The 8778-nt window shown below is 35.5% G+C and overlaps 1 pseudogene; it reads left to right on the top strand.

Annotated features, from left to right (window-relative positions):
- The first annotated feature begins 1650 nt into the window (after positions 1-1650).
- LOC104095484 (putative late blight resistance protein homolog R1A-3) lies at positions 1651-5393 on the top strand (annotated as a pseudogene).
- Positions 5394-8778: the final 3385 nt, after the last annotated feature.

The raw sequence follows: 8778 nt of genomic DNA, 5'->3' as shown, positions 1-8778 counted from the left end.
GATGATTAAAGCATGATCATATTCATCCCAAAGTTGTCCCAATTATTTCCTAAGATCTCAAGCCATATTCTTGTTCTCAATTATTAATGAACGTGTTAGAAATTGGTATGGTCTTACCCATCCACATTAGCACTAATGTTTGTGCGGATATATAATCATAAATTTGACGCTAATCATGTCATATGCTTATACTACTGCAACTATCCTCAATTGGAAGTAAGTTGAGATCAGTTATACGAATCCACACTAATCAAGCCGCTTATTTAAGCTCGATATATTCTATACGCCGAGAATTCATTATAGATTTATACTTTACTCTAGTTGTCAGCTTACCACAACCCTCATACTTAATCGAACTTGTGACCAGCAATATGAGCAAGCTTGGCGAAGCTATGTCACTTTTTTATGGTTAAAAATAATAAATATAAAACCTATGGATCCTCGTTTTTTTGCAAGACGTTTTATATGTTTGTCAGTTTCCTCTTTTTATCTCTTCCTCCCAAAAATGGCTTAACAAATTCTTTACTAAATCGCCCATCCTTCTTTTGTGCATACCCTGTAAAGTAATCTATCATATAAAATAAAACCTTCTTCAGTGCACAGTGTAATTAACTACTTAACTAGATCAGTAGAACTCGATCGTATGAAGGTTCAGAAAGATAAATTGGAAGTACTTTCCAACTGCTGTGCTTGTTTCACACTTATTTTGAGTAAATAACTATCACTCTTTGACAGGCTTGCGACATAAGCTATAAACATTAGCATATCAAGTAGGCTATTTTTGAAGAGGCCTTCTACACATGTTAGTTGCCTGTTCAGTAAAATTAATCATGGTTAAAGGTCAAAATGTGTTAACCCAGCCCAGCCCAACCCAAGCCTCACGGGCCATGGAATAATTTGATGAGCCAGGACGGGCCGGCCCGGCCCCACTTTCAAAAGAGCCTCAACCCTTAAGCGGGCTGCAGGCTAGCCTTTCATCTTTTTCAAATGTTTTTTTTATAAGAAGTATTTTTCAATATGAATTCGAACCTAAAATTTTGTAATTTTTTGTTAATATTTCTAATATATGATGATGTATAAGTAAAAACTACAAAAGCATAAACTTTTACAAGATAATAAGTCAATATTACATAAAACTTCATACTCCCATTTAAGAAAGTAGGCTTTATTTGCATACATAATGGTTTAGCTATTAATAGAACTTTGAAGCTGTCAGCTAATTCCAAAAAACTACCAATCAATGATCGAAATGAAGGAAAAGACATTTCACAAAAAAAAAAAAAAAAAAAAACTTAATCCTAACCTTGGACATACGCAAATCAAATATACCTACCCAATAGTCACATACATAAAGAATATGGTTAGCACGGAAAAAATAAGCTGAAAGTTCCCAATAAACTAAAATGAACCGAATTCTTCTATTTTATTCCAATAAATTTCATTGTATCAACAAAGTGCCGAGACTTTATAAAGCGCAATAGCTAATTCCAACTATGAGATAAAAAATGTAAAATTCAAGCAGATTTATTTCAAGAAACCATATCCTAACAACTCAACTAAAAAGACTTATTTGGTTAAGTGTTATATGAGAATATGTGGCATTGAAAATTTGATACTATATTTGGTCTTTTGGCAGGTGCCATATGCTGTACTTCGCAAGGACATTGTTTATCTTCTGGATTTCATAGATATGTTAACGAATGGACGAGTTCATATTGCTCTTGACATGGATGAAATTGAAAAGCTTACATTGGAACTGACATTTATGTCATCATGTTTACAGCTTTGCTATTTCATTTTGGATGGTTTTGATGCTGAAATGTCTTGCATATCATATGAGGTTCATGATCTGGTTCAGTCACTTTTTCATAAGAGTGGAGATGATTTGTTAGTTAAATTAAAGGATCATGTCGTTCCTCGATTCCTGGAAACGATCAAAAGTTCTATTAGCTCAGATCATCATTTTGAATCAAGTGTCACTATGACTGACGATCAGTTAGTTGAACTTTTGGACTCCCTCCTCGTGAATCTCCATTATCTACGCAAGTATCGTGCTGAGTTGATTTTCCAATCAATAACTCAATATGAGCTTCTTCAGAATGTATGTGGCAATCTAAGAGATTTCCATCGGCTGAAAGTAAATGGTTGCACTGAGCGTGAGACAATTGAATATGTCTTACCTCAGTTTCAACTTATGGCTGAGAGAGTAGGACACTTTTGTTTTGTCCTTTTGGCTGATCAAATTGATGTCCCCCAAGTCAATTCCATGCTAGCTCATCTACTTTTGAAGATTATTCCTGTTGAATTGGAGGTTATGCACATATGTTCTACAAATTTGAAAGATTCAAAGTCAGCACAAGTTGGACGCTTCATAAAGCAGCTCTTAGAACCCTCTCCGGACATTCTTAGAGAATATGTGATGCATCTACAAGCGCATATGATAACTGTTATCACTGCAAGCACTTCAGCTCGAAACATTCATGTCATGATAGAATTCCTATTGATTATTCTTACTGATGTGTCCAAAGACGTTATTCATTATGACAAATTGTTTGTCCTCTTAGCACACGTCGTAGCACTTACTAGGGAGGTAGGCATTCTTGTTCGCAACTTAGAGGAAAACTCAAGGAATGAAGAGAATATGAATGAAACAAGTTGTGCAAGTCTAGACTTGCTGAAAAATATTGAACTCCTGAAGGAAGATCTTAGACGTGTTTTCTTGAAAGCCCCTATACTCTCGTCTCAATTCTGCTTCCCCATGAGTGATGGACCACTCTTCATGACTCTTCTACTTAGAAACTTAAATGATTTGCTCAATTATCTAATGCTTATTCAGTTGCTTTGATAAAAAAAGAAATTGGGTTGATAAAAGAAGACCTAGAATTCATAAGATCATTCTTCGGAAATGTTGAGCAAGAATTGGATAGAGATCTCTGGACTTGTGTTTTAGATGTAGCATATGAGGCCGAACATGCCATTAATTCAATTCTTATCAGAGATCATGGTCTCTTGAACCTTATCTTCTTACTTCTTGCCACCGTAAAAAAGATCAAGCATTTGAAAGAAGAGGTACCGCAAAAGATCTCCAAGAAAAGGGGTCTTATTATTGTAAACTCTCCCAACAAGCTAGTTGAAAGCAAGTCATCAAAAAAGCTAACTGGGAAAATTATTGTCGGTTTTGAGGAGGAGACAAACCTGATAATTAGGCAGCTCACTAGCGGACCAGCGGAGCTTGATGTCATTTCAATCATTGGTATGCCGGGTGCAGGTAAAACTACTTTAGCATACAAAGTATACAATGATAAATCAGTTACTAGACATTTCGATATTCGTGCGTGGTGCACAATCGACCAAGAGTATGACAGGAAAAAGGTGTTGCATAAAATTCATAATCAAGTCACTGGTTCAGATGCGAAATTTAGAGGATTTTGATGTTGATGATGAGCTCCGGAAAAAGCTATATGGAAGGAGGTACCTGATCGTCTTGGATGACTTGTGGGATACTGCAGCATGGGATGAGCTAACATTTCCTTTTCAGGATCTTCAGAAAAGAAGTAGAATTATTTTAACAAGTCGAAAAAAGGAAGTGGCATTGCACGGAAAACGCCACACTGATCCTCTTAACCTTCGATTACTAAGACCAGAAGAAAGTTGGGAGTTATTAGAGAAAAAGGTATTCGGAGAAGAAAGTTGCCCTGATGAACTAAGGTATGTTGGAGAAGAAATAGCCCGAAAGTGTGAAGGGCTTCCTTTGGTACTTGATCTGATCGGTGGAGTCATTGCTACGAAAGAAAACGAACAGGCTTTGTGGCTTGAGGTTCTACATAATTTGAAATCCTTTAAGAATGAAGAGGAAGTGATGAAGGTTATTCAATTAAGTTATGACCATTTATCTGATCACCTAAAGCGATGCTTGCTTTACTTTGCAAGCTATCCAAAGGACCAAGATATTGAAATCTCTGAATTGAAAAGTTTATAGAGTGCCAACGGACTCGTGGAAGAGACTGAGATGAAGAGTGTGGAAGAAGTACTGGAGGTTTTTGTGGATGAGTTAATATCCAGTAGCTTGGTAATAGTTTCAAATAAGAGAGGTGGCAGGAACCCGAGTTGCCAAATTCATGATCTTGTGCATGATTTTTGTTTCATAAAATCTAGAATGGAGAAATTGTTTGACTTCATAAGTTCAAGTGCTCCTCCTCCTCCTCTTCCTCCTCCTCCAGATGTGATGCCACGTGGAATGACTATTCATTACGATCAACATCTCCATTCTGATGAAAATTTTGTGTTGTTCTATCCAGAAAAGAAAAATCCTTATGTTAAACACCTCGTCTCTTTGAAGGTATACAAGGTTGGTGATGTAGATTACTGTAAGCCCAATCATCTTTCCTACAGCTGTCACCTAAGACACTTGAGGCTTCTTAAAAGGTTGGATCTGCGCGGAATAAGTTTGACAGATTCTTTGCTGAATGAAATAGGTATGCTTGTTCATTTGAGGTACTTAGACATTTGGACGGAGGCAAAAGCTCTCCCTCCATCATTTTCAAACCTCTTGAATCTTGAAACTCTGGTGGTGTATACCGGGAGATCAAACATTGTACTATCACCTAGTAATTGGAGTCTTGCAAAGCTACGACATGTGAGAACGGATAGATGTTCTGTCTTTGATCCGTACATCAATGAACAAACCGTGCTAGAAGAGGACTCAAAGTTAGAGAATTTGAGGATATTATATCATCTCCAGTTTTCCCATTCTGAAGACACAGAGGATATTCTCAAAAGGTTTCCCAATCTTCGAAGCCTTGGATTCAAGATATTTGAGGAACCATGGAATTGTTCAGCAATTGGTTTTCCAAGATTGGATACCCTTAATGAGCTTGAACAAGTTTCCGCAACTTTTATTTGTGTTCCGTTCAAGGAACAAACATATCAGTTTGATTTTCACTTCCCTTCGAGATTAAACAAACTGGAGTTGAATGGGTTTGATCTGACATCCGATTCAGTGTCAAGAATTGCGAGACTACCCAACCTTCAAAAGCTGACTCTAAGTGGAGCAATCATCCAGGGGGGAAAATGGAATTTGGAACAAGTCATCTTCGAGAATCTCAAATCGCTAACATTGTATAAGATGTCTTTTTCTGAATGGAAGGTTAATGGAGAGGAATCCTTTCCTGTGCTCGAGGAATTATGTATACAAAGCTGTCGTCAGCTTATGGAGATTCCGGATAGTTTCGGGGATATTGCTTCATTAAAGTCTATCTCGCTGTGGGGCAAGCATCAACTAAAAGATTCAGCCCTTTATATGTTGCAGAAATGACGGGAGAAGACAAGCTTGAGGTGTACTAATTATGAGTTCGTACGTGAAATAAGGTCATCTTAGTTAGGTCCTTAATTATCTCCAGGCAAATCTATACAAATTTGTTGGCTTCTTAGGTAAATTTAGTTCCTTTTATATATGTTTTCCAGTTACTTTAACCTGTATAATCTTTCTTGCAGAGAGCGGTGGGCATTTGATTTACTTTGGCCAGCACATCAACCTGATCATACTGTTATAGTATGATACTTTTCAACATTCAAGATTACACCTTGATTGACACTACAGTGAGGCCAAAGTTCCTTTTCGAACAAAATTTTGGACTAAGTTATTTGGAACTGGAACCTGTACACCTTGTCCACGCATTACTAGCATGTGAAGAGAAATTTTCAAGTGTCACAATTAAGAATACAAACCAGTAAAATTGATAGTCTCTCTCTATTCTGGCTGTAATTGAATTTACTAATCTTAGGTCTCTTTTTCTTATTCACAAAGCATATTATTCATATTCTAAGTACTCTTAACATAATATGCTATAGATAAATCTTATATACTGCATTTCATTGATTTTCATTCAGGATTGGTAGTTCAGAGTTTATGATTTCTCACAGATGGGTAATTAGCTCTTATTTTCTGCTGTTCTTCTTTTCAATAAAATCATACTCCCTCCGTTCCAATTTATGTGAACCTGTTTGATTGGACACGGAGTTTAAGAAAAAATGAAAACTTTTGAAATTTGTGGTCCTAAACAATTCAAAAAGGACCCCACAGAGTATTTGTGTGGTTATAAAAGCTTCTCGTTAAGGGTAGAATTGTAAGTTTAAGCAAAATTGTTTCCAAATTTAGAAAGTGGTCATTCTTTTTGGAACGGACCAAAAAGGAAATAGGTTCACATAAACTGGAACGGAGGTAGTAATTAATTATTTTCCATTTTTAGTTAATGACGCATCTTCCAGATTGGAAGTTTTATGCCTCAGATGCAGCGAAGCATGAAACTAGCAAGTTCCTGTTTTTCAATTATTTTTCTGCTACATTGTGGGATAAGGAAACACGAAGGGAGAAAGTAGACGGTGAGAATTGCACAAACATCTATTGTGTGGGCGACTCCAACCCGTTGTTGGGATATATACTGTTAACCATGGATTTTGATTTGGATATAATATTTATTATGGAACAATTATTTATTTAATTTTAATAAGGTTTTAAATATATCATATATTCGTTTGTGTCCTTTACTTATATAGTAGATGATTTAGCGTATAGAGTTTAGCTTATACACGGAAGATTAAATCATCGGTTCTTATAAGTATAAAGATCATGTTCACAATCTAACAATGGAATTGGACAAACCATCAAAAATGATTGTAGCACAAGATTAAATATAATTTATCTTAATTATGGGAATGATTTAATTCCGACTTCTTGTGCTAGTACATTTTATATGTATTGAACGAACCAAGTAGAGATAAGTATTTTATACTGACTTAATAAAATAACTTCTCTAACCACTAAACGTACTTATACTCTTAATCTTGATATAATTATTATTAGTTGTGTATATTATTTATTGTTTTGATTTATTAAAATGTGAGATTCTTTTGTGAGTCAATATGCCTGATAAATTGGACAATGATGATATACATTGACGAAGTAATAGTTAGTTGATGGAATCCATGTCTCGGTCTAGAGATTGATGATACACCTTTATAAAAGCTTATAAGTTTTCAAGCGTAAACCCTGTAAGTGGATTTTGTATCCGTCACATGAAATAAGTTAAGCGAAAGTTAAATGATCAATGAATTAAATTGTCAGTAATTTAATTTATTTGATTAGTATTAGAATCTTAACATGGGGAGTTAAATAAGGTTTAATGGATGAATTTCGAAATTGAACTGAGGAGTGTAGTTACGAATTTTTAGTGAAATAATTCGTAATTTATTATGATAGTATTAATTCAGATATTTCGAATTAATTCCATAATAGGAAGCCTTGTTAATTAAATACGGTGGTCTCTGCTGTGCCCGAATAATTAGGAATTAAATAGAATCATATTCCTTGGTGGAAAAGGAAGACCCAACAGGTTTAGGAAAAAGTTTTAAACCCTAAAACCTGTGGCTATATAAGGGAGTCTTATTCCATAAGAATACAATGATTTTTACTACACGGTTTTTCTAGGAGAAATTCGCCCACACAAATTTAGCTAATTTCGGGCATTATTCGGGTCACAAAGCAGACGACTGTGGAACTAGAGGATGATCTCGTGGACGGTTTTTGCTCTTACTTGAAGGCTCTTTTCGGGATCGCGATCGCGCTTCAAGAGATAAGTATCGATTTTATGTTTGATTAAAATCAGTGATTATATGTTGTCTATATTACATGCAAGTAATCCTGGCTATTTGTTCCGCTGTGCATACATGTTTCCATCACCGGTACCATTAGATTGTAAGCATTCACAGAGGATGAAACGTTTAGTATAATCAAGGCTAAGTCATTTTTGAATATCCAACCATTAGACGGTACCATTATTTGATGAAAAAAGAAAAAAAGACAGTACCCTTATTTGTGTTGTCTTCAGTAACCAGTTAAGGAATCTGCCTTGTTCCATGCTACAATAAGGCCTGTTTTGATCCAAGCCAGGACATTGAATATGGTTCGCGAAGCAACTGGCTTCTCATATATAAGGCCGGAAAGTGTATTGACAAGAGATTGATTGATAAGAGCGAGAAGCTAGCATTCAAAATTTCTTTGATAAATTAAAGTGCAAGGATTTGATTCCATGAATTTAGAGTTCATTTGGCCAAACTCCTCCATTCAAACTATCCCAATACTATTGTACTCACACCTTAGACATAAGCAATAGGAAGTCCTTAAATTGCTTCGCAGAAAATAGAATGAGCCAAAGACTTTCCTGAAGGAAATTATGAATGTGGTTGCTGCTTCAAAAGTGTAATCTTTTACTCAACGTATTGCCATAAATGCTCTGACTTCAAGTAAAAAAGACATTTAACGCATTCACTAGCCCAGAAATAGCAAAATGGACAACGTTTTTGTAAGACTTTTGGGTGGATAGTTTTATAAATGGGCCGGGTCGGATTGAGGTGTATGGCCGGGTTTTTGTGTTTTGCTTGAGTGTTGATTATTATATATAGTCCAAAAATATTTAAAATTCCACGTGGACTGCCAAGTTCAACCGAAAAAATCAATAAATTCGGTTGAGTGATCGTGAGAGTGCAATAGGGATAATTGAGTGACTTTCTTGTTACAAATAAAAGAAAGTGATTTTACTCTATAATTTGAGTAAATTTCATGGGTGGTCATTCAACTTTGTGTTCATTACGCAAAAGTCACTTTTGTTCTTTTTGTTACGTAAAAGTCATTCAACTTTGTGTTCATTACCCAAAAGACACTTTTCTTTCTTTCCAAAACACAAAAATTATTTTACTATGCTCTAGTTATCACAAAAGTCA

The sequence above is a fragment of the Nicotiana tomentosiformis genome, chromosome 5, assembly GCF_000390325.3.
Source record: "Nicotiana tomentosiformis chromosome 5, ASM39032v3, whole genome shotgun sequence".
NCBI lineage: Eukaryota > Viridiplantae > Streptophyta > Magnoliopsida > Solanales > Solanaceae > Nicotiana > Nicotiana tomentosiformis.
The sequence above is the reverse complement of the archived record's forward strand: the minus strand, read 5'-3'. Positions and strand labels throughout refer to the sequence as shown.